The sequence below is a fragment of the Piliocolobus tephrosceles genome, chromosome 12, assembly GCF_002776525.5.
Source record: "Piliocolobus tephrosceles isolate RC106 chromosome 12, ASM277652v3, whole genome shotgun sequence".
Lineage (NCBI taxonomy): Eukaryota > Metazoa > Chordata > Mammalia > Primates > Cercopithecidae > Piliocolobus > Piliocolobus tephrosceles.
Window position 1 is genome coordinate 68345239 of NC_045445.1, and position 27828 is coordinate 68373066.

A 27828-nucleotide genomic window follows, 5' to 3' on the forward strand; every position below is an offset into this window, starting at 1 on the left:
TGGGGATATCACCACCGACCCCACAGAAATACAAACTACCATCAGAGAATACTATAAACACCTTTACGCAAATCAACTAGAAAATCTAGAAGAAATGGATAATTTCCTGGACATGTACACTCTTCCAAGACTAAAACAGGAAGAAGTTGAATCCCTGAATAGACCAATAGCAGGCTCTGAAATTGAGGCAACAATTAATAGCCTGCCCACCAAAAAAAGCCCAGGACCAGATGGATTCACAGCTGAATTCTACCAGAGGTACAAGGAGGAGCTGGTACCATTCCTTCTGAAACTATTCCAATCAATAGAAAAAGAGGGAATCCTCCCTAACTCATTTTATGAGGCCAACATCATCCTGATACCAAAGCCTGGCAGAGACACAACAAAAAAAGAGAATTTTAGACCAATCTCCCTGATGAACATCGATGCAAAAATCCTCAATAAAATACTGGCAAACCGGATTCAGCAGCACATCAAAACGCTTATCCACCATGATCAAGTGGGCTTCATCCCTGGGATGCAAGGCTGGTTCAACATTCGCAAATCAATCAACGTAATCCAGCATATCAACAGAACCAAAGAAAAGAACCACATGATTATCTCAATAGATGCAGAAAAGGCTTTTGACAAAATTCAACAGCCCTTCATGCTAAAAACGCTCAACAAATTCGGTATTGATGGAACGTACCTCAAAATAATAAGAGCTATTTATGACAAACCCACAGCTAATATCATACTGAATGGGCAAAAACTGGAAAAGTTCCCTTTGAAAACTGGCACAAGACAGGGATGCCCTCTCTCACCACTCCTATTCAACATAGTGTTGGAAGTTCTGGTTAGGGCAATCAGGCAAGAGAAAGAAATCAAGGGTATTCAGTTAGGAAAAGAGGAAGTCAAATTGTCCCTGTTTGCAGATGACATGATTGTGTATTTAGAAAACCCCATCGTCTCAGCCCAAAATCTTCTTAAGCTGATAAGCAACTTCAGCAAAGTCTCAGGATACAAAATTAATGTGCAAAAATCACAAGCATTCTTATACACCAGTAACAGACAAGCAGAGAGCCAAATCAGGAATGAACTTCCATTCACAATTGCTTCACAGAGAATAAAATACCTAGGAATGCAACTTACAAGGGATGTAAAGGACCTCTTCAAGGAGAACTACAAACCACTGCTCAGTGAAATCAAAGAGGACACAAACAAATGGAAGAACATACCATGCTCATGGATAGGCAGAATCAATATTGTGAAAATGGCCATACTGCCCAAGGTAATTTATAGATTCAATGCCATCCCCATCAAGCTACCAATGAGTTTCTTCACCGAATTGGAAAAAACTGCTTTAAAGTTCATATGGAACCAAAAAAGAGCCCGTATTGCCAAGACAATCCTAAGTCAAAAGGACAGAGCCGGAGGCGTCACGCTACCTGACTTCAAACTATACTACAAGGCTACAGTAACCAAAACAGCATGGTACTGGTACCAAAACAGAGATATAGACCAATGGAACAGAACGGAGCCTTCAGAAATAATGCCACACATCTACAGCCATCTGATATTTGACAAACCTGAGAAAAACAAGAAATGGGGAAAGGATTCCCTATTTAATAAATGGTGCTGGGAAAATTGGCTAGCCATAAGTAGAAAGCTGAAACTGGATCCTTTCCTTACTCCTTATACGAAGATTAATTCAAGATGGATTAGAGACTTAAATGTTAGACCTAATACCATAAAAACCCTAGAAGAAAATCTAGGTAGTACCATTCAGGACATAGGCATGGGCAAGGACTTCATGTCTAAAACACCAAAAGCAACGGCAGCAAAAGCCAAAATTGACAAATGGGATCTATTCAAACTAAAGAGCTTCTGCACAGCAAAAGAAACTACCATCAGAGTGAACAGGCAACCTACAGAATGGGAGAAAATTTTTGCAATCTACTCATCTGACAAAGGGCTAATTTGCAGAATCTACAAAGAACTCAAACAAATATACAAGAAAAAAACAAACAACCCCATCCAAAAGTGGGGAAAGGATATGAACAGACATTTCTCAAAAGAAGACATTCATACAGCCAACAGACACATGAAAAAATGCTCATCATCACTGGCCATCAGAGAAATGCAAATCAAAACCACAATGAGATACCATCTCACACCAGTTAGAATGGCAATCATTAAAAAATCAGGAAACAATAGGTGTTGGAGAGGATGTGGAGAAATAGGAACACTTTTACACTGTTGGTGGGATTGTAAACTAGTTCAACCATTATGGAAAACAGTATGGCGATTCCTCAAGGATCTAGAACTAGATGTACCATATGACCCAGCCATCCCACTACTGGGTATATACCCAAAGGATTATAAATTATTCTACTACAAAGACACATGCACACGTATGTTTATTGCGGCACTATTCACAATAGCAAAGACTTGGAATCAACCCAAATGTCCATCAGTGACAGACTGGATTAAGAAAATGTGGCACATATACACCATGGAATACTATGCAGCCATAAAAAAGGATGAGTTTGCGTCCTTTGTAGGGACATGGATGCAGCTGGAAACCATCATTCTTAGCAAACTATCACAAGAAGAGAAAACCAAACACCGCATGTTCTCACTCATAGGTGGGAACTGAACAATGAGCTCACTTGGACTCGGGAAAGGGAACATCACACACTGGGGCCTATCATGGGGAGGGGGGACGGGGGAGGGATTGCATTGGGGAGTTATACCTGATATAAATGATGAATTGATGGGTGCTGACGAGTTGATGGGTGCAGCACACCAACATGGCACATGTATACATATGTAACCTGCACGTTATGCACATGTACCCTAGAACTTAAAGTATAATAAAAATAAAATAAAAAAATAAATAAATAAATAAATAAATAAATAAAACAAAAGAGACCTAATTGACTCACAGCTCTGTGTGGCTGGGGAGGCCTCAAGAAACTTAAACTCATGGCAGAAGGGGAAGCAGGCACCTTCTTCACAAGATGACAGGAGAGAGAGAGTGTGTGTAGGAGGAACTGCCAAACACTTATAAACCATCAGATCTCATGAGAGCTCACTCACTATCACAAGAACAGCATGGGGGAAACTGCTGCCATGATCCAATCACCTCCCACCAGACCCTTCCCCAGATGAATGGGGATTATGGGGATTACAATTCGAGATGAGATTTAGGTGGGGACACAGAGGCAAACCATATGAGGAAACCTTGCACACTGTTAATGGGAATGTAAATTAACACAACCACTATGAAAATCAGTTTGGAGATTCCTCAGAAAACTAAAAATAGAACTACTATATGATCCAGTAATCCCGCTGCTAAGTATATACCCAAAAGAAATGAAATCAGCAAATTGAAAGTATATATGAACTTCCATGTTTATTGCAGCATTATTCACAGTCAAGATTTGGAAGCAACCTAAGTGTGCATGAACAAATGAATGTGTAAAGAAAATGTGGTACATATGCGCAATAGCATGCTATACAGCCATAAAAAAGAATGAGATCCTGTCATCTGCAACAATATGGTTGGAACTGGAGGTCATTTTGTTAAATGATATAAGCCAGGCACAGAAAGACAAACATCACATGTTCTCACTTATTTGTGGGAGCTAAATATAAAACAATTGAACTCATGGAGATAGAGAGTAAAAGGATGGTTACCAGAAGGTGGGAAGGGCAGTGGGAGTTTTAAGGGGACATGCTTAATGGATACAAAAAAATAGTGAGAAAGAATGAATAATATCTAGTGTTCGATAGAACCACAGGTAACTAGAGTCAACAATAATTTATTGTACATTTTAAAATAAGTAAGAGTATAATTGGATTGCTTGTAACAGAAAGAAAGGGTAAATGATTGAGGTGATGGATACCCCCACTTACCCTGAGGTGACTGTGATTCCTTGTATGCCTGTATCAATATATCTCTTGTACCTCACAAATATATGAGTCTACTATGTATCCACAAAAAGTAAAAATTCAGAAAAACAAATGTTAGTAATAATCTTTCTTATCACTTTCATCATCATCATTATCAACAACTAATGAATGATGGAAATAAATAAAATTAAAAATCAGAGGTGTTTTAGCAGTCAAAAATAAATAAATGTATTGTCTTATTATTCAATACATTAATAAATGGCATATGCTTTACTATTTGACCAAGTTTAAAATATTTTGATAACTGAAATTCTACATAATTGGTTTCTTTTAAAGCTCCTTTATGTTTGGTTTAACACGTTTAAACACATTATTGTAAGAGAGAGTCTGTAGGCCTCACAAGACTGCTAAAAGGACCCATGGAACAAAAATTGTTTACGAACCATTCTTCTAGTGGGTCACAAATAGTGCTATATTCAATGGCTTTTTCTTCCAGTCAACAATGAGAATTGCTCTTCTTCTGAGATTTTAGCTAAACTGAAGGATTATGAGAACTTTTTCTTTTCTTTCCTGATTTCTAGAAGGTTTTTCCCACAACTTCTGACACTTTTGATTATCTTCTACAAGTAGTCGATCTCTCCTCCACTGGCTCACATGCTGTTGCAAAACCCTGATCCTTACCATATTTCATTAGTTGTTTTTCCTCATATAGACTTCTCATTCATCGCCCTGTCCTTTAGTTTTGAAATCTCTGAGAGAGCTCTGACTTTTAAAAAAATCTCCTCAAAAGTCAACTTGAAGTCAGTTTCTAAGACCTGTTACTTCTTTCTTCTTAAAATGTCTCTTAAATCTTTCTTACTTCTCATTGCTACTGCCACCACCATAGCCTGTGGCCTCAATCCCTGGTTCTAAAACTTCAGTCTCTCTGCCTTCCAATCCATTTAACACAGTGTTTCCAGAATATTTTTCTAGTTCACTAACTTGACAACATTATTCTTCACCTTAACTTTTTCTCCAAATTTTTATCAAAGTAAAACAGGCTTGCGTTGAAGGTTCAATCAGGTTCTTTGGTGTAAGCAACAAAACCAACTGGCTAACTGAAAACTCAAAAAAGAAAAGAAAAAAATAATTATATATATATATATTTTTTATTATTATACTTTAAGTTCTAGGGTACATGTGGGTAACGTGCAGGTTTGTTACATATGTATACTTGTGCCATGTTGGTGTGCTGCACCCATCAACTCGTCAGCACCTATCAATTTGTCATTTATATCAGGTATAACTCCCAATGCAATCCCTCCCCCCTCCCCCTCCATGATAGGCCGCGATGTGTGTTGTATATCTTTTTTTACAGAGCACCACATTCTTCCAACTCTTGGCTCCTTTCACTGCTTTAAAGAATAAATGTGGATGCAATCCCTCCCCACTCCCCTCTCCCCGTGATAGGCCCCGGTGTGTGATGTTTATTGGAAGAACACAAGGTAGCTCACAGAATTGAAGGACCAGCTGAAGAGAGCCACACTTAAAAAGAACATAAACTAGGAGAGAACTGGGAGAGATCTAGTGATCCAAGTCGAAGGAGAAAATGGATTAATCAAGAAATTGTTTTCCTCATTATTTCTCTCTGCTCAAAAACTAAAGTCCAGGAGAACATTGAAATGACCTAGCTTGTATCACAAGTCCAACTCTTAGAGAGAGCAGGACACTTTAATTAGATATCTATCAAGACTATCTATGTGAGAGAAAAGTTTATTCATCTCTACAATTTCCAAAAGAGGGAATGAATGTATCCTGGATAGCCCTAAACAATAAATGTCTACTACAAAGCTTTTTCTTTTCTGTATAGTCCTGACATACTTTCCAGATCTATGTCTCTGTACTTTAATACATGCTCTAAGCTAAACTGTTCCACTTATCTTCTCCTGATTCATTCCTGATATTTTTTCTGTCTTTACAACTTTGTTCATGTCATTTCCTCTCTCTTAAAGTGTTGTTCTTTCCCTTTCTGTTGAAATCCTGCTTATCCTTTAGTACCTAGATTAAACATTTATAAACCCTATCTGACTCTATTTGGACAAAAATCATCTCTGATTTTGTGGCTCTTGTTAGTACTCTTTTAGGGTAGTTATCTCACACTGTGTGTAGTGTATTTATGTTTGAACTAGTTTTATCTCTCTTACTAGAACATAATCTCAGTAAACACAGGGAATCACAACATTCACCAGAGTGCTATATATATAGTAAGTGTTCAATAAATATTTTGGTAAGGAACAAATGAAAACAAGTGGAAAAATGAAAGTACATGTATAGGTTTGAGCTCCTCATTGGATCTGTTTCTATTCATTGCAAAATACAAAAGAAACATTTAAAAATTCAGCCAATAAATTAGTATTCTTTGTTAATAAGCACCAACATGTCTATTTGAATAAGTCAATGTTTTCCTTGTTGAACCTACCAGTTATTTTACCATCTTCTCCCAAAACCTATGAGTAATTCTAAAGGACCTCAAAGTCATCCTTTTATTCAGTGAGAATTGGGACTCTCAAAGCTGTAGTGTTCCAAATATTAATAGTAATATCAGAAAACATGGAGCTGACTCCCCACTAAAACAATTACAAACCTTCTTTGTAATGACAGGTGGGAAGGGTGAGAGGAGTACTCAGTAATGCATAACACTGTAAGAACTTGTGACTTTCTAAATCCAGCTATTGATTTCCATCTGCATTGCTCAGTCCAGATATTTAAATACGAAACATCTAAGTAAGTCTAAATCAAGTCTCCAATAGAATTTCACAAAGAGGTGTCCATCCAGACTCTAGAAATATTTTTTTTCCATACTCCCTAAAATGTTTTTAGGGCTCTCAAGTACAGCACAGACTGCTGGAAGTTTTGCAACATCTATGTTCCTGGATACATGTTATGTTATGTTCTCTGAGATTATGTAGAACAAATATCCTACTGTGGAAACATATTTTATGGTGCAGTGTTTGAATTGGATGTTTTATGTTAAGTTTTTCAGTCTTTATTTTTTATTTTATTTGGTTAGACTCTTTATATCCCTTTATCCCGATGCCAAAAAGAGTGCCCTATTATAAAGGATTAACAAAGATAAGGGAGTTTGAAGTAGAATTGCAGTTGGCTATTATCAGAATGCAAATGCAGAGGAACAGGGAGGTTCCCCTAATTATAGTAGAAAATATGTAGCAGCAGAAATAACACTGAAATAAACTTTTGTAACAGAGATCATTCTCTTGAACCTCCCCAACTGGTTAGGGTTGGTTTCGGCTAAGGTGGAGCTGGCTGTGCCATTATGTTGTTGTTCTTACTGATAAGTTTTTTTTTTTTTTTTTTTTTTTTATTGTGCTATGAAGTATCTACATGGCATTTTACAGCATCACCCATTATGGCCAAGTCTCTTTCCTCTAGCTCTAAAGTATCACTTAGGGTAAATATTCAGGTAGGTGGACTTATACAAAGTACAATTTCATGTTAATTTTATACACATCTCTCACTGCCCTCTTGAATTTCATAGATATTTACTGTACACTCTTAATACTTAAAATGAAAGAAGTGATGAGATATCCTGACACAAATCTACCAGCTGTCTCTGACATACATCTTTCTTGAGAGGACCAGTCTTTCTTCCTCCATTCCATTTATTCATCTATTCATTTATTTAAAATGTTTTTATTTGGCCTCCCAGAAGAAAACAAGGAGATCTATTTTGAAAGTTTCTAAATTGCATTTTTTTTGGCAAACAAAAACTGGATTTTGATCAATATTTATTTGTACGAATGAGAAACTTCAGTCAACAACTTTTAAGCAGTGCTTGGTATGAGCAGACAATTGAGAGAAATATAAAGTATCTAATCATTTATGATCCATGAGGCTTTTCTGATATTTACATAGACAAATTACTTAAGACCAAGCTATTCTCTTCTACTCGGGGCCAAACTAGAAACAGTCCAAATAGAGATACCGAATCAGTCCATAAAACACCTACGATGAACTCTTAACTGACTCTAGAAACATTACCAAAAAAGATAAGGAAAGTCCACACACGAAAACATTTCAGAATGGTTTGTCCCAAGATTGTAATTTTTGTGAGTCAGCACACCCCTGCTTAGCATTGAAGAAAGACCACAGTATTACATTTTTCATGCCTGGCTTATTAGAAATGTCAAGATGCGTTTCTGTAGGTGTGCACACATATCGATTATGTTAGGAACAATCAAATTTAAAAGAACTGTATTGTTTCAAGATTCTCTTTCTCTCTCTCTCTCTCTCTCTATATATATATATATATATACACACACACACACATACATATATACATTTATATGTGTATATACGTGTGTGTGTGTATATGAAATTTGCCAGAGAGAACATTTATTATTCTCTGGATTTCCTCCACATATTATTTTCTAGACAGATGAAGCCTAAAGTCAAATACACATCACAAGGTTTTAGAAATCATTATTTTAATCTCCTTAATGAAGACATCTAAATTCTGTGAAAGAATTTACATTTTCTTACAGCAATTTAATACCTCTAATTAAACCTTACAGAACTGTAGACTATACCAGTGTATTGTATATTAAAAGTTGTTCACTTAGGCTCATTATGCTATTTTTTCTCTCTGAGGTATTACATATTATTTATAAATTAGGATTTTGAATCTGTGCCATTGGGTTCAGGTGTTAAAATATTTTAGTTTGGTGATTTGACGTATAATGCCCTGACCTAATTCCCCCCTTGTGTTCTGATTTAACAATACCCTAAGTAGAAAGTCATGAATCCAATAAAATATTATAGTGAATCTTGTCTATTATTTTTTGGTTAGATGAAGTGGTAAAGTTTGAATTTTTATAAATCTTGAGATATTTAATAAGAAGACACATTCACAATTTTCTTATTTATCTCCCTCTTTATCCCTTTCTCTCTCTCTACTATATATATATTTTCACTTCTTTATTCAAACAAAATTTAAGTTATTGTGGGTAAAAGATGAAGCTTGTTATTTTCAATGAAGATACCTTACTAAAACCTAACTCCCAGGCCAATTCCCATCACAGGACATTTAAACTAAACATCTTAATTTCATTGCTCAGCAGGTGAGTAACACTAAGTTTTTATGAATGTGAGACACACCCAAGTAAACCAGTTTTAAATTTGTACACATTACATTGTTCAGATTGGCACATCACAGCATAATGTAGTCCCTAGGACATTCGTGAGTCATTAATTTTTTTTTAAAAGGACTTCTTGAAATCAACCTTGTCAACACTGATGATAATTGGAAAGGAAACATAACTGACTTATTCCCAAGTAGGACCACTTAAAATTGTATACCATCTTTATCATCAGTTATGCTACTTCAAATATGCTGGCCCGTGAGAAACAAAATGTCTTTTTGTATCCTGTAGAGCAAAATAGTTTTGCTAATCAGTGGAATAGTTGATTTCAATAGTAGACAGCTGTCACTCTTTGCTTCATATATATATATATATGTGTGTGTATACACACACATACACATATATAAATATATATATATATATGTAAAATAGTTAAACTAAGCAGCCAATTTTGAAGCCAAAGTCCTCCAAAATACTGAGTTTGGGTTAATTCTATATGGCATGGTGAGTACAGAGTAACCACATAGAAGCAAGATGTTTTGAAAAATTGGTAGCACTTCCCAAGTTTTTGCTCAATGAATTGTTTTGAAAATAAAAATGGACAAAGCTGGAGGCATCACGCTACCTGACTTCAAACTATACTACAAGGCTACAGTAACCAAAACAGCATGGTACTGGTACCAAAACAGAGATATAGACCAATGGAACAGAACAGAGTCCTCAGAAATAATACCACACATCTACAGCCATCTGATCTTTGACAAACCTGAGAGAAACAAGAAATGGGGAAAGGATTCCCTATTTAATAAATGGTGCTGGGAAAATTGGCTAGCCATAAGTAGAAAGCTGAAACTGGATCCTTTCCTTACTCCTTATACGAAGATTAATTCAAGATGGATTAGAGACTTAAATGTTAGACCAATACCATAAAAACCCTAAAAGAAAACCTAGGTGGTACCATTCAGGACATAGGCATGGGCAAGGACTTCATGTCTAAAACACCAAAAGCAACGGCAGCAAAAGCCAAAATCGACAAATGGGATCTAATTAAGCTAAAGAGCTTCTGCACAGCAAAAGAAACTACCATCAGAGTGAACAGGCAACCTACAGAATGGGAGAAAATTTTTGCAATCTACTCATCTGACAAAGGGCTAATATCCAGAATCTACAAAGAACTCAAACAAATATACAAGAAAAAAACAAATAACCCCATCAAAAAGTGGGCAAAGGATATGAACAGACATTTCTCAAAAGAAGACATTCATACAGCCAACAGACACATGAAAAAATGCTCATCATCACTGGCCATCAGAGAAATGCAAATCAAAACCACAATGAGATACCATCTCATACCAGTTAGAATAGCAATCATTAAAAAGTCAGGAAACAACAGGTGCTGGAGAGGATGTGGAGAGATAGGAACACTTTTACACTGTTGGTGGGATTGTAAACTAGTTCAACCATTATGGAAAACAATATGGCAATTCCTCAAGGATCTAGAACTAGACGTACCATATGACCCAGCCATCCCACTACTGGGTATATACCCAAAGGATTATAAATCATGCTGCTATAAAGACACATGCACGCGTATGTTTATTGCGGCACTAATTCACAATAGCAAAGACTTGGAATCAACCCAAATGTCCATCAGTGACAGACTGGATTAAGAAAATGTGGCCCATATACACCATGGAATACTATGCAGCCATAAAAAAGGATGAGTTTGCGTCCTTTGTAGGGACATGGATGCAGCTGGAAACCATCATTCTTAGCAAACTACCACAAGAGCAGAAAACCAAACACCACATGTTCTCACTCATAGGTGGGAACTGAACAATGAGATCACTTGGACTCGGGAAGGGGAACATCACACACCGGGGCCTATCATGGGGAGGGGGGAGGGAGGAGGGATTGCATTGGGAGTTAAACCTGATGTAAATGATGAGTTGATGGGTGCTGACGAGTTTGATGGGTGCAGCACATCAACATGGCACAAGTATACATATGTAACAAACCTGCACGCTATGCACATGTACCCTAGAACTTAAAGTATAATAAAAAATAAATAAATAAATAAAAATAATAATTAAAAAAAAAGAAAAGAAAAATGTCTTGGAACACATCAATGAAATGATTATCCATTGATTTTTACTGGGGAAAAACACAACATAAGGGGATAAGCTTTCTCAAAGGTCTGGGCACATTCCATTCATTCATTCATCTATTTGTTTATTTGTTTATGCAGCCAACTTATTGTGTGCTCCACCTCTGTGTGAGTCCCTATGCTAGGTTTTGGGACCATCATGATAATAAAAACTCAACAATGTTACAATGCAGTGTGATAAATGTTATGATAGGTTTCAGCTTAGGACACTATTGAAGCATGCAAGAGGAGAATTTAATCCAGTCAGAAAAGGCATTTTAAGGATAATGACATATAAGCTTACATGTGAAGCCCAGATAAATGAAGTGGTTGAGTATTTCAGATGAATTGAGCAGACAATGTGTTCAAAAGACTGGAAGAAATGATTCCAAAGCCTAGAATCCATTGTTCTCTGAGTTTTCATTACATTATTATATCCCCTATAACACAAAAGTCCTCCTCCCCTTCTCTTCTTGTGGTGGAACTCAGTTTGCTGGTTTTTCTTAATTAAGATGAAGATACAATTGCAACAAAATGCCTGTGAATACAGAATCCAGGGAATGTGCAGTTTTATGAGAGAAAACCAGCAATTATGAAATATGTGTTCCTTCACAGGGTCCCCCACTCCAGTTAACAATGTGGCATACACAGTAACCCAAGTGTGAGAAAAGTTGGTTAAACAGAGAAGCTGACTTATTAGACCAGGTATTAACCAGATCATTTTAATGCTCTTGATTCCATTGTCTAGTACTTCTTCAAACAAATTTCAAGTGATAACTTATCTCACTTGTCTAAGTCATCCAAGGATTTACATTTTCAGCCATGGTGGTTGTCATCTAGATTGACTTTAGAGAGAAGGCTGAGAGGAGAAGGAAGACAGAAAGTAGCAGACACAAATGTAGTCAATATTTATATTTGAGTCATTTTATCAAGTGTATTATTGTAGTATCCATAGATGTTTTTATTGGAAAATGAAATATTCCATGCACTTTCTCCCTGATCAAAAAAATCATGTACCATGTTTTTATATGAATCACACTCATTAAATGTCAGCGTCAGTGTGGGGGCACAGACTTCATATGATTAATTTCACCCCTAAATCTTGAATCTTTCTGCCAGATAATTTATAATTCTGATTGACTGAAATGAAAGCTGCATCAATGGTTCTATTGTAACAAGATAATCCTTTATCCTCTAAGCATCTTCCCACAAAATACCTCCTTGTTTGGTAATTAAACATCAGCTACTTCACTTACTTACAATTAAAAAATCTCATTCTGAATGGTTAGAAATGTCCTAAGAAAGAAGTACATGCTATAAATAGAAAATTTTTAACATTAAGTGAGACCATCTGGGAAGGGCCTGTGGTTATTGTGAGGATGCTTGATAAAATCCAAGTTTTTATGTGAGCTATTTTTCATCTTGGTTCTTAATGTTGTATTTATATTATGGGTGTGTGCAGTTAATTTGGTCTTCACATTCCTCAAGTAGTTTTGACACAGCACTAAATGCTGAGGTAAGATGAAAGAAAAAATACCACTTGTGTTTTGGAGAGATTGTTTGCAGGGGCAGTTAGAGTAAAATGAATTTAGTTGGAATCAGTCTTATCTATAAAACAGACAAGATCATTTGTTTCTTTATGTGAACTTTGATGATGAGTTTAATAATATGAACAAATAATCATGTTGCTGCCCCTCCACAAATTATTATAATAACATCTTCTACTATAATTATACAGACATTCTCCTAGACACTCAAACTTTACCCACATTATCTAATTTAAAATTTGAAAACTCTATTGACAGAGGGAGCACCTAGGAGTTAAAGGTCAAATAACTTTTTGTGTAGCTTTCATAAACAGAAAGGGGAGTTGAGAAAAAATCTAGGAAAATAAATTTTAGGAGACACTTCAGACCTCAAATCTGAATAGCAATGAAGAAGCCAATGAGGCAGCCAGTGGTAGAAAGAGCACTAAATGGGAGCCAAGAAAGCTGGTTTCAAGTTCTGGCATTGCTACTAATCAGCTGGGTGAACTTGAGCAACCCACTCAACTTCTGTTGATATCTGTCCACTATAAAATTGCAGTGATGGAATGAATGTTCTCTATGGTCCCTTTCAGATCTAGCAGACTCTGATCAATTTATTCTTTTTTGACTGCTTAAGGTGGTTCTAATTCTTAAAATGTCAAATTAATAGGGCTCTATTTGCCTCCACATTTTATAAAGCCTCAGAGGGTGTTTCTGATCTGAGAATGGGCAGTGAGGCCAAGGACAGTCTCAGGTATACTGCTTTATTCAATTTATATGAAACACTGCATTGCAATATAATTCTATGTAGAATTTCCACACCAGTTTGGCTTATTTAAACCCCTTGGTATTGCAGATGTGAGCGAAAGGATTACGGTGAAGGAAACCCTATTCCTAGTTTTTTAGCTAAACAGCATGTCTAGCCCCTTCCTCCAGCAACCAGCAATTACTAGGGAAAAGCTGGTGTCACTCCAGATTTATGCCACACACACACACACACACACACACACACACACACACACACACACAGACGCACACACACACACTTTGACAACCAGATTTGAATAATAAACTTTCCTCTCTTCCTTCTATTTTCTTTTCTTCATCTCTGTCCTTTTACCCCATCTTTCTCATAGGTCAACATTAGATCTGGTGAAGTGGGGGGAAGGGTAAGCCCCTATGGAAACAGTTTACTGATAAAACAACAGGGTAGTAGTGCCCTCAGATTAGTCATTCTGCTATCTGATTTGAGGGTGCCCTTAAGCACGTTTAGAACTTGATGATAAGTGTCTGTAGAAACAAAAATTGCTCCTCTTTTATAACAGTTGGTAAATTACAAGAAATGAAATGAAAGATTTGGTTCTTCAAAAGAATAAAACAGCACAAGTTGAAAAGAATTAGTTACTCTCACTAAAATATATCAAAATAAAAACTGAATGATCCTTCTGAAAATAATCTAGTCTAAGAGAAGCTGGGAAAATTTTCTCTTTATTTAAGACTGGGCTTATTTTGAATGCCTGGCGGTGAGAGGGAATGAGTAGAGTTCTTTATTAAATCTCAGATAATATTTTGGTTAAAATGATACTGACAGTTTTTAAACAGGTTTGCTGAAAAGCTTGATTCCCACTAGTTTAAGTAACATGTAGATAGTAAATCTTGAAAAAAATGTATATATGGCAACCAGAAAAATGCCGTGCTTCCAGTAGGCTCTCAGATGTGTATTAGTTGATAGAATAATTAAATTTTAGAAGTTTAGAAGTTGAAAAACAATTAAAGAGTCTAATCTAATTCAAATGTTCTCATTTAAAAATAGGGTAACTGAGGTTCAGAGAAGAAAGTGAGTTCCAAAGGGTTGTATAACTATGAGTAAGTTCACAAAGTAAGTTTCTTATATAAAAGATATCAAAGGCATTTTCTATCAATATTGGTTCTAAAAGAAGATTATATAATTAATAGGCATATGCTATAATTATGGGAAGTTATAAAGAGCCTTGCTACAAAAGAACCCACTAATGCAATTACATAATTATAAGGATAAGTGCTTTCTAGTGAGAATTCCTTAAAGAGATAATGAATGTACTTGAGGCCAGCCAAGGCAAATCTAAAACAAAAGTTTTTTTCTTAAACTAGAAATGAAAACAATAAAATTAGGCTGCAAAATTGGAGTATATCTTTTTATTAACTATTACAAATTTTGCTTTGCTTATGTAATTCTATTTTAAATCAATAACCAAAGCTTTGAGCCCTAAGAAAAGATGGGGAGAGGAGGACTAAAAATTACTTAGCATTTACCCAAACGTTTGTTCTGAGGTCCTGAAAGTTGTCAGCCTGTTATTGCAGATGAGTAAATTGAGGCACAGAAATAATAATTTGTCCAGTTACACAGTTCATTACTAGTGGCGCTCAGAACAGTCTCTCTCCAGTTCTTCCACATTTAATCATTTATGTGAATAAAGTAGAGGTGAATAGAAACGAGTCTTTATTTGCTGTTCACCTCCTAGTATGCTGAGTCTTTATAAACTAAGAAAGAAGCACATTTATATGTAAATGTTCATTTATATTTTATATTGTGAAACAGTAAAGATTTATAATTAAAGAGAAATATTATCTTCCCCACAAATGATATTTTATCATGGAAAGAGTAAAATTGTATATTTTAAAAAGCAAGACATTGATCCCTTAACCTACTATGAATATCAAAGTTTCTAAAGCAGAAATGTTTTCATTAAAAAAAATAATTTATTCATTTGCATGGGAAAAATAAGGTGAAATAATTGAATATTTAGTCTTATTTAGTGAAGTAAGCTGAACGAAAGCAATAAACATTTGAAAACATCGACACAAGAAATATAGAGAACCTCAAGTCCCACATATGTAGAACAAATGATCTTTTACATTGATCTTTAATTACAGTATAAGAGAAAGAAAAACAAAATTAACAGAGAAAATTTTACCCCTCACAATCTTAATTATGCATAATAAGAACACAAGATATTCAAGCATGTTAAAAGAACTCACATATATGATATTTGTGCTAACTATAAAATGTTCTCATTTATTTATTCAATTAAGTTAAATGAACTAATGCGCAATAAAGCACATTGCAAGAAAAAATACATTATAAAATATAAGATTTTAAAAACAAAAATGGGACCTAGAGAATCTCTGCCTAGCAACCTCTTGTTAAACAATCTATCCACTCGCATGCCTAAGATTAGAAGATGCTAACGGTAAAGCTGTCCCTATTACCTCTTATATTCGAGGGCAAGGGGAAATGGAAATTGTCCTCTTCATTCCCCTCATGCTTCTGTTAGCATCCTAAAAACTTTAATCCTAAGACTTTGGTCTGTCCATCTAAGTTATTTATACTTCTTGTTTCCTCCACCTGCAGCTGTTTGCAAGTGAATTAAGATGATTCAATACCTGTTAAATGGGGATAAGATTCTTTTTGGCTACACAAGACCCCTACTGTATCCTTGGGTGGCTGTTATCTGGGTGCTGCTGTAATAGGCTGTCCTTTCTCTCAACTCATCCTTTTCTCTAAGTGGTACCCAAACAATTAAGACAGGCTGCAAAGCATGGGAAAGTTAGCATGGATAAAAGTTTTGGCATGTGACCCTTTGGCACCAGGGTCACACTGCTGAGGATTCAAACCAGCTCTTCATGTAACTTCTTCAAACTTCAATTTCCCTATCTGCAAAATAAAGAGCTTGAAAATTTACTGCATAGAATTTTTTGTTAAGCTTAAAAATGAGATGATAAATGTAAAAACATTTAGGATTGTGTTTGCCACATTGTGAGCACACAATAATTTTTCACTAAAAATTTAAAATAAAAGATAAAAAACAAAGCAGATCTCTGTTGACAAGGAGCTCACAATCTAGTAGGAAGACAATTGTGAAAGCAGTGTTCAGAAGGCAACAAAATAAAAGTGATAGCTTAAATAATATAAAGTTCTAGGGGAGTAGGGAGGGACAGTCAAGTTTTTTCTTTGTTTGTTTGTTTTTTGACTAGCTCTGTCGCCCAGGCTGGAGTGCAGTGGCACAATCTTGGCTCACTGCAACTTCCACCTCTCGGGTTCAAGCGATTCTCCTGCCTCAGTCTCCCGAGTAGCTGAGACTACAGGCGTGTGCCACCATGCCCGGCTATTTTTTTTTTTTTTTTTTTTTGTATTTTTAGTAGAGACGGGATTTCTCCATGTTAGCCAGGATGGTCTCGATCTCCTGACCTCGTGATCCGCCTGCCTCATCCTCCCAAAGTGCTGGAATTACAGGCATGAACCACCACGCCAGGCTGGGATAGTCAAGTATTTTAAATTAAAAGTGACCAAATGATTTCTTGAAAATAGTAAAAATGAATTTGAAATTCATATTCTGTTCATCTGTTTCTCCAGGCAAATCCTTTCTTCATAAAAATTTTAGTCCAACATCCACATGAATCAATACAGGTTTTGAATTTGAGGACTATAAAATAATGTATACTTTTATTGTGTTTTGAAAGTTTGTAACTGATGTATTAATATTGTTTTATTATAGTATTACCTTAAGCCCTTGTTAGAGTAATCTGAACATGCAATAGGCATGTAGAAAATAATGTCACTAACTAAAAAGATTTTTTCCTTCTGAACTAGCTCTTCAACAAAATATCAAATCTTAAGCACTTTGCTCAGTTGCTTCATCTAGGCATTTGGATAACATTTCAGTTAAAATTAGCTAAAACTGAGGATAGGGTTTGATTTGCAAAAGACATTCTAATTGTGTCTCCTTTTTCAGGATATAGGCAAATACAGTATCTCTTTGTGAGTATAACCCATATATTTATTTTGAAATGGCACTGTTAATTCACTGAGTAGGCTAAAAACAAACACAGAAATTCATCAGTCATTTCATTCACTCTTAACCAGGATTGTTAACTTTGCGGTCTCAAAAAGTTGCCTTAAAGAAAGATGACAGTGACAAATTAAAATAAACAAGTAGCACTTTATAACTGTTATGAATATGTTTGGAAAAGAACAAAATGCATCAGATGGTAAAAACCGAGCTTGGAGTGGGTCTCAATGTCTAAAGACTTTGGTGAAATGGTGAGTGAATGATGTGATCCAATACATTGATAATTCATTGGGTTTCCCTTATAGGAAACATTCTAGTTCAAGCAGTGATCCTTTGATTAGAAAATACTTCTTTTTTTCAAGAGTAGTAATTGGCAAATGCCTAGGAACATTAAAGAACTAACTGTCTGACTTGATGCTATCATTACAGTCCTAAATCCATGACAACTGGTCTACACAAAGTCCTTACCCGAACATTAGCCGTATTATTTAGAACATTTGACCTTTGGAAAACATTACTAAAATTTCTATCTAGTGTTGCACATTCCTCTAAAACCAAAACTAGGGGAAAATATTTTTTAAAGTTGACAAATAGCTCTGAAAAGCCTAGTCTCCATATAGTGATTGGTCATAGTGACCTTTCCAGTCCTGAGATCACCTGACATTACTACAGTGAGATAGTAACTTGGCATTATGTCCAGTTGATCCATGGTAAAACATCATGGTTGGAAAATAGAAAGTCATCTTTCTGAGACCACTCTGTTAAATCAGGCTACATGCTATTTATGCATAATGATGCTTGAAAAAAAAATGCAAGATAAGGGTTCCTATAAAATCAGGCATTTCAAGTGACAGTAACCAAAATATTAATACCTATTCTCCTTTACCGTGCAGTATTCCCCACTTCAGTGTTTGATTGCATCAAATCCTTGATACAGTGGTAATGTGTTATTTTTATTTTTGCTTTTTAAAATTATATTCCGGCCAGGCGCGGTGGCTCATGCCTGTAATCCCAGCATTTTGGGAGGCCAAGATGGGTGGATCACCAGGTCAGGAGATCAAGACTATCCTGGCTAACATGGTGAAACCCCATCTCTACTAAAAAAAAAGTACAAAAAATTAGCCGGGCGTGGTGGCGGGTGCCTGTAGTCCCAGCTACTTGGGAGGCTGAGGCAGGAGAATGGCGTGAACCCTGGAGGCGGAGCTTGCAGTGAGCCCAGATCGCACCACTGCACTCCAGCCTAGGCGACAGAGCCAGACTTCGTCTCAAAAAATAAAAAATAAATAAATAAAAGCAAAAATAAAAAAATAAAATTATATTCCTTAGATTTGACTGTTAATCCAGTCTATTTATTATTGCTATTACTTTCATACTAACAGTCCATAAAATCATTTGTCTGATTGTATTATAATGTCCTGTTTATTTTCATAAAATTGACATGAAGTAGAAGTCCATATACCTTCAATATTTAAACCTCAATAGAGTAGCTTAGCATGGATAAGAGACAATTTGAATTAAAGTTACAAGACTTGAGTACCTGCAGACTTTGCCAATGATTTTTTCTATGACCTTAACAACAACAACAACAACAACAAAAACAACAACAAAAACGCCTAGTTTATTTTAGTAGGTTAAAAGTGAAGCTCCTCTTACCTACCTCACATGATGCCTTAATAATTAAACATAAAGTGCTGCAAAGGTCTTTCGAAAATGCACCCCATTAATGCATAGAATAAGTATTTTTTTTCTCTTTCTCTCAACTTCATTAGGCACAGACAGTTAACTCACAGTTGCCATTGGTTGGTAAATGGCCAGGGGATTTCTACAGTTAACATTTACTGCAAACTTACTATTTGCTAAGTTCTGTGCTTGGTGCTTTACATGCATTATCTCACTTATTTCCATGATGGCTCTATGAGATGGGTATTTAATTACAGGTTTATGGCAACAGGCAAAGGAGAAATAATGTCAAATTACAACATCTTGCAGAATAAAATTGTAAAGGTGAATCTATCTTTAACGCCATTTTGTCTTTTGTTCTTCTAGATATCAATGTCTCTTCAGGCTCCAGTACCTAAAATACCAAAGTATAAATGGCAATCAACAATTTAAAATGCTATCTCATCCTAGAAAATTTTCCCTTTAAAGGGAAATTAAAGAAACGATGCTCTAACAATAACATTTTCAATACCACGTTGTATGGACACTTTGTGGTAGATATCAGGAAATATAGGCCAATCAGAAATCATATAAGAACTATCTACTGTAGTTTAGACTAACTTTTCAGGGAAATTGCTGTAAAAATACTCCCTTCTACACCACTCCACCACACACACACAGTGGTCCAAAGAATCTTCTCATTTCAACTTATGGATAGTGTAAGAATTATGAGATGGAAGTCAAAGCGTTGATTGCTTAATAGCTAATGTCAAGGCATGCCCGAGGACAGACTGCTGTCTCTTAGGAACACATATTCCAAGGAGCTTGGTTCTCCACACTCACTAATCTTCAATTTAGCAAAAATCTCAAAAGAATATGCATAGCCCCCATCCTCTATCAGAATAAAACGTTGGAACAGCAGTCAAGTTATAAGCAACAGAAAAGTTGTCCCCTATAAGTTCCTTAGCCACTTTTGTCCAACCGTGTGCTCACTCGGCGTGTTCTCTAAACTACTCCCCACATGCTCCTTCTTCAAACTTCTTGTTCATAGGTCAGAGAATAGCTTTTGAGTGCCATGACAGCATTTAATGACTCAATTCATTTGTTACAAAGTCATACATGTGTAAGTGCATCACAGGCTGTAAACACACCTAAGGAATAATTTTAAATGATTGGGCCATTAATTCCCACTTTAAGTCCTTTCAATACTCATGTCCACCAGTAAGTCATTAGATTTCATATGCATGCATTTAAAATCTGTTTGCACAGTTGAATGTAATAGCTAGGAAGACTTCATGTGCCTATTTTGAGAGGATGACTAAAAACAAAGTGTCTGGATTTCATATTATCTGCTATAAATTACAGAAATATTTTAAATTCACTTTAGAAAAAAAAGCAGGGAAACGATATGGTGGTTTGGCTCATATATTCTAATAATAATGGCTACTAATATAATATCATGCCAAGTAACCATCACTGGAGAACCTGGTTAAAGTTGCTTTTGCCATAAGTTATTTATCAGTAGAGATGCCCACAATACTGGATTTCTGAGGACTCCATTGAACCACTAGCTTTGATTCTAAAGCTCATATAATTTAATGATCAGTTTGTAAAAGAAACTACTGTAAACTTACAAGAAGACCATTCAGATTATAAGAGAAGCACGATAGAATCTTCTTGAATTCAGAAACATAGAAAAGCAGAGAAAACAATAAAATACAAATCATGGCCTTACTGAGACAATGTTTCCATTATGACACTCATTCATTCCTGTATTTTGAATAGTGTCTTGGGCTATTGTTATCTTGCGTTGAGCAAATTGATGCTGTGTCTTTCATCTGCTTTTAGCATCAGAATCGTGAAAATAACATGGCCAAATGTTCTCATAAAAAGGATGAAAATAATTCATGGAGTGTTCTGAACTAGGAGTCAGTTTCTAATAATGGTAAAACCATTCCATTCTATAGCAGGATCAATAAAAAGAAAGTATTTGTGTGCATAATCTCTTAGTCCTCACCATAATTATATAAGATTTGTTTCATTTTCTTCCCCTTATATATAAAGAAACCAAAGCTCAAAGAGAAAAGACTAGCTTGAGACCTATGCTTCAAGCTCAATTTTCGTGATACTAAGTCTAAGAATTTGTCCTCTACCCCATAGCTCTGCCTTCCTTTCCCAATACTGATACTGACTTGCTCAAATTTCTTAACCTCTTTGAATCTAATTTTTTTTTATCTGCAAAATCAGGCATGGGATTTGGAAAGTAAGGATTGAATCTCAGTGGTTCAAATCTAAGAACCAAAGATTCTTTGGGGTTATATCCCTACCTCAAAGGAAAGGCTCAAATATATTGCAAAGAGTATATTAATTTACAGGTTCATGAGTCACAGTCTGTAGAGTACATAAATAATATATACTGCACATATATGTGTGTAAATGTCGTTAAGATTAATAAAAAATACACATTCATTTAAAACCAATGCTGAATTTGTTGTAGCTGTTCGTTATGTATTTTCTCAATCAACAGCTGCTAAAAGTGGTACCTTTATCTTGGGAGAACTCCATTTTGCAATTTTTAAAAGGGCCTCTCTATGTGAAAAGGTTGGGAATATCTAAACTAAGTGATCTCCAGGACAGCTTTGAGCTTCAAAATTCTATTAAACTGTCATTCAAATCAGGCCTTTTTCAGTCATTAGACAGACTAGGGGACAGGCACAATGGCTCATGCCTATAATTCCAGTATTTGGGAAGCCAAAGCAGGTGGATTACTTGAGGCCAGAGGTTTGAGACTGGCCTAGGCAACATAGTGAGACTCAATCTTTACAATTTTTTTAAAAAGACAGATTAGGACTGGTTACTTATTTTCCACCTGGCTATGTAGTGATTGACCCATAATACAATTGATCTGATTAGTCACTTAAAACCAGCCTAAGTACATTTTTTATGTAAGAAACTAATTAAAGAGGGGTGGGTGGGAGGTTTGAGAGAATAATGGTTTCAGAAAAGGAATATATCATTATCTTCATAATTCTTATATACATTTATTATCTTATGATTCTGGATTGTGTGGGAAATAAGGCCAGTTAAGTAAACTGTTATCAGCCTTCCAGGGTCTTTTAATATAAAATATTTATTATCCTACTACTTTCCCTATCCCTTTTGAAATATGTTCAGATTAAGGCCAATTCTCACCACCTCCTCTGGCCCAATCCTCCGTAATCTCTTGCCTGTAATATTATAATACCTTCATAATTGGTATCCTTGCTTTTGTCCTCATCCCTTCTATAGTGTATTGTGAACACAGCAGCCAGAGTAATCACTTTACAATATGAATCTGATCGCATCATTAACATTCTCACAACTCTCCAGTGACTTCCCATGTCTTTCAAAGCAAAAACTGAAGTCTTTCAAATGGTGACATGTCCTACATGATTTGCCTTCACACTATACCTCTCTTTTCTATTACTCTCTGCCTCCACTTGGTCCCTCTATTCCAACTGTGCCTGTATCCACTTCTGGAATTAAATGTTCCAAGAGATAGATAGTTGTTACTTTATGTTATTCATTCTCGGTGGCTCTCCTGCAATAAATTGTAGCTGTCTGAATAAGTGAGGGCACTTGCCAAGTGCAGGAGCTCATATTTCAGGGCAAGGCATTCACACTTTGATAAGAAAACTCTATTTTCTGTGGCTTGACAAGAAGTGAGTCTGACTTTTCAGGTAACAAAGTAGTGGCAAAATTAACTAACAATCTCATCTGTTTGTTTTATCTAGTATTTCCCAGGCATTTTTGACTTTTGTGTTTTATATTGACTTTTATTGTTTTATGACTTGAGGGTCACCCCTACTCTTAAAAGCAGAGAGACTTGACAGACAAAATGAAGGCACAGGTCTTAATTTTATGCTTGGATATTGCACATTGTTCAAACTGACGTGTATAATAGTTAGGAACAAGTTACAACATGCACTTAATTATGTGTCATGGAAATACATTACTAGAGCAGTTTCTGTAGGCACAGCTCCAGGAACAATGTGGGTTTATGCTAATTCACATTTACTACCACACAATAAAGTGTGAGAAGCAAACTCAACAAAGCATTCTTCTACTAACATTTTTGCTGCCATCATGTGCATAATAAAATAGAAGTTTTAATCATTCTCCATGTTCAAAACCCTTAACTCAGAGAAGAACTAATAAGTAATCAAATATCAAATAAGCTATACTTACCCAATGAGGTATTGCAAAGAACACCTTATAAAAACTGATAAACAAAATATAATTCAATATGAAATAATGGGAAATTGAGAGGGAGTGTTTGGAAAACCCGAGAACACATGTAAGAATGCAACTACAAAGAACCTGTTATTACATGAGACTTGATTTGAATCATCAAAGCTCAGCTCTACTTAAGGGGAAAAAGTGATAGCAGGAGATGTTGAGAAAAGGTCTGGCTAGAGAATGAGCTAGCTTGAATGCTATAATTGCATTCTTGTGACTCTTTGTGTTCAGAAATGAATTTATTGTGTATAGATTCCCTAAAAGGGAGATTTTACCAGCTTTTTTCACAGCGAATTAGAATGAATACAAATGCTAGAGCGAAAGAGAGAGAAAGGAAGAAAAGGAAGAGGAAATGGAAAAAGGGAGAAAGGAATAGAAAGAGGGAGGCAGAGGGAACAAAATAGTATTTATTTTCTACTAAATGTTAAGTGCTTTACATAAACATCCTTAGTATGTGTATGTAACCTAACAATGTAGATATTATTTCTTTATTTTCAGAGAGGGAAACTGAGGCTGTGAAAAGTTATTTGCCTAAGGTCATGCAGCTACTAAGTGACTGAGTTAGAATTCAAGCCTAGGTTTGCCTGACCATGCCCATGTGACCATTTCAGTATGTCATAGTTTTATGATAACTCTGACACAGAACTTTGGTTCACAAGTAATGGTCCACATGGGTCCAGGTGGTCCACAGGCCATCTTATATCATTAATGAAAATAATATAATGATGTCTATTCTTTTGTACCTATCATGCATTAAAAATTGATGTTTTTAATACAAATCTGGACATAACCTCATTGGCATCTTTTCAAACGTAGGTCTTTCCCAAATTCTAAGGAGACTTGTTTCGGTTTTTTGCAGAAAGGCAGGAGCAGGTGATGTAGGTGGTCCATGAAATCTTTGCCCCATCAAAGGGGCCAATGGGCTGAAAATATTTTAGAGCAACTTACCCAAGTGTATTTTAAAAGATAGGGGCAAATGTAATACCAAAACAGCATGATTTGACGCAGCAGGATATGTCTGAAAGTATAATTTTTGGTTGTAGCATTGTTTTGGAAAGGAAGCAGTAATTATTTATTAGTTGACTCTTAGGTTTGCTGCCATATTCTCTTTCATTATATTTTTTCTCTGTTGACACTTAAAAAATTGAAAACAAATAAAACATGTACATTAAGTTCTAACTGTAAATGGTTATGAAGCTTCTTTTGGGGTGATTAAAATGTTTTACAGTTGGATTGTAATGATAACTGAACAGAATAAATTTACTAAAACTCATGAAATCATGTATTTAAAATGGGCAAATTTATGGTGTGTAAATTACACCTATATCAATCTGCCTAAAAAATGGATTGAATGTAAAAACAAAAATCCAAATTATGCAGAAGAATACAGAGTAAGAAAAAAGGTACAAGTTCAAATTACTGAATAAATATTCTAATTGAGAGGCTTAAAGAGAATAAAAAAGAACTACTTCTATATAATGCTATGCTACACAAAGATTAGTCATTTAAAAATTTCTTTTCATTGCAGTGATAATCTAAATAGTAGTAGCTAAGAGTTATTGATCATAGTAGCATATACCTGGTACTATTCTAAATACTTTACTGGTATTATCTCAATTTATATTCACCAATATTTTATGATGTAAATAGTATTAATAGCATATTCTTTTCACAGACGAGATAGCTAAAGCAGAGATAATAAGTACCTTCCCAGATCACATGACCAGAAAGTTTTGAAGCCAGAATTGATAATCTAGGTAGTTTGATTCCAGGAGCCTTGCTCTTAACATTTCTCATAAGCTAATTAAATTCTACCTAATTTTGAGACCTAGCTCATGTACCACTACCTCTGTGAAGTCATCTTCGAGGTACCCCTTTCCTAACTCTTTCACATTAATACTCTGTACTCAGTTTAGTTATTCCCTTGTTTCGTGTATTTGTGTGTCATCTTACCAGCTGGACTCATTGAAGACAAGATAATGTGAATACGTCATTCTTTTGTATCCTCCACAATGTTTAGCTCATGACGTAGTGCATGCTTAGTATTGGTTCTTTAGGAAATTGTACTATCATGAACACGTAGGCTACACATACATGAATATTAGAGACTTGAGGCAGTTTTATAAATTCCTTATACCAAAGCTTAGCAAATGAGAGATTAAAAAAAGTAATTAGTGTGCCAACCTTAGTAATGATATTGACTAAACTCATTAGATAGCTATTCATCTATACTCTGCCTGAGTAGACCTACTGAGAAGAATATACTTCTGACATCAGTATGAAATACGTATTGTGCCCACTTCATACAGAATAATGTGTGCTGAAAATTTTAATATCCTACTGTTCTGGATCCAAACGAGATGGTTTAATAACTGAAACAGCCTTCCAGGGCTGTCTTGTTGCTACTTTTTACCTAAGAAACTAAGATAAACATGCCTTGTGCAAAATTCATCTGTAAAATGAAACGAAAAGTGTTGTAATGAGGTTGCACTATACAAAGTTCTGTGTAAAAAATTTAAAAATGTAAACATTGTCCCTGCTTTTTGGTAGTTTGTAATTTTTTCAGATTATTTAATAAAAATTGTTTCCTAAAATGGATGGGAAACATACACATTAAACAGCTACTTCTGGGGTGTGGATTGAGTATGGATGGGCATGTCTAATGGACCTGTCATCTTTGCCTATATTTATGTGCTATTTAAATTTCTGTAATAAGAATGTGTTCATACATTATTTGTGTAACTTTTAAAAAACAGTTAGTTAAAAAGAAACTTCATAGCTTTGTGATTTTTTTAAAAATTGGCATATTTCAGGGAAAAGGAGTAGGTAGAAATTTTTGAAAGGAATAAGTGAAGTTAAACTCAGCTCCCCTACCAAACTCATTCTCCTTCTCTCTCTAGCTCTCTCTTTTTTTCTCTCTCTCTCTCTCACACACACACACACATACACACACTTTCTTCATTACACAACCTTCCCTTTTGTAAGTCCTTTCTCTCAGATTATATGAATATATCTATAGAGAATATAATTATAGAGAATAAAAAGAACTAAAACTATATTTTTGAGCTTGAAAAATAGCATTTAAATAATTCAGAATTTGATGACAACCAGCAGTCGGAAAGGAAATCAGAAATGTTTTCAAACAAAAATTTAAGAAAAACACTTTCTAGTTACATTACCTGACAGTAAAGAAAAGGTAAACAAATCTGTACTATCAGAGTAATCAACATGCCAAGTTCCTATTGTTTTTATTTTTGACCTATTTATTTATATTGATTGGTCTTCTTGGCTTGAATTATTTTTAGACAGGATTTTTTTTAGCCTGATGAGTACTTTTTAAATGGTTTTGTGCGAAGTCTTCACTTCAAGTGTAGTTGGGGCACAAAGCCAACTTGTGGCTGCAAGTTGATTATTTTCAGTTGTTCTTTCCAAGGAACATCATGTGGCCAGAAATAACAACAACAAAAAAGACCATCTTATTGCAGCAAAACTACAGGATTCTAACTTCTCTCTTTTAAAATAAGATAATGAGCAACTCTGTCTTATTTGCTTTCAAGAAATGAAAGAGTTAAAACATGCATTTACCTGCCTTCTCCTTCTCACTTTGTTTATGTCCTGCTCATAAAAGATATCATGACATATTATAGGCTTTTCTTGTCAAGCTCTTGGATATGATCTTTAATCATGTTTGATAAAATCATCAGGGTCCCAGCTTAGAAAACTTACTCTATATATTTAGTTTGCATAAACGTAAACTAATATTGTGCCAGGAATTCCAATCACAGAATAGTCATGTAAAATAATAGAACAGACTATAAATATAGATCATCATAACCTACATCAATCATTCAGCAGACTTCGAAACCAATCAACATAATGACATCCTTTATTAGGAGAGTGAGGAATGCAACTAAGACTCCCTGGACTTTGCCAGGGGGAGAAAAAGAGCAGGCACACTCATCTCTGCATACCAGAAGAATGACTATCATGGTACATCTCACATAGCACATCTTTGCTTGCAATATACTAAGACCTTGCAGCTATTGTCTGACCTGAAAAAAGAATACAATCCAAAAGACAACAAAAACAAGAACAATAACAATGAATAAACCTGTGTCCCTAATAAAAGCTGTCCTTTTCTCCAGAATACCCATGCCTCATCCCAGTGCCACCCATAAATTTAGAACAAAAAGCACATACAGGCCGGGCGAGGTGGCTCAAGCCTGTAATCCCAGCACTTTGGGAGGCTGAGACGGGCGGATCACGAGGTCAGGAGATCGAGACCATCCTGGCTAACACGGTGAAACTCCGTCTCTACTAAAAATACAAAAAACTAGCCGGGCGAGGTGGCGGGC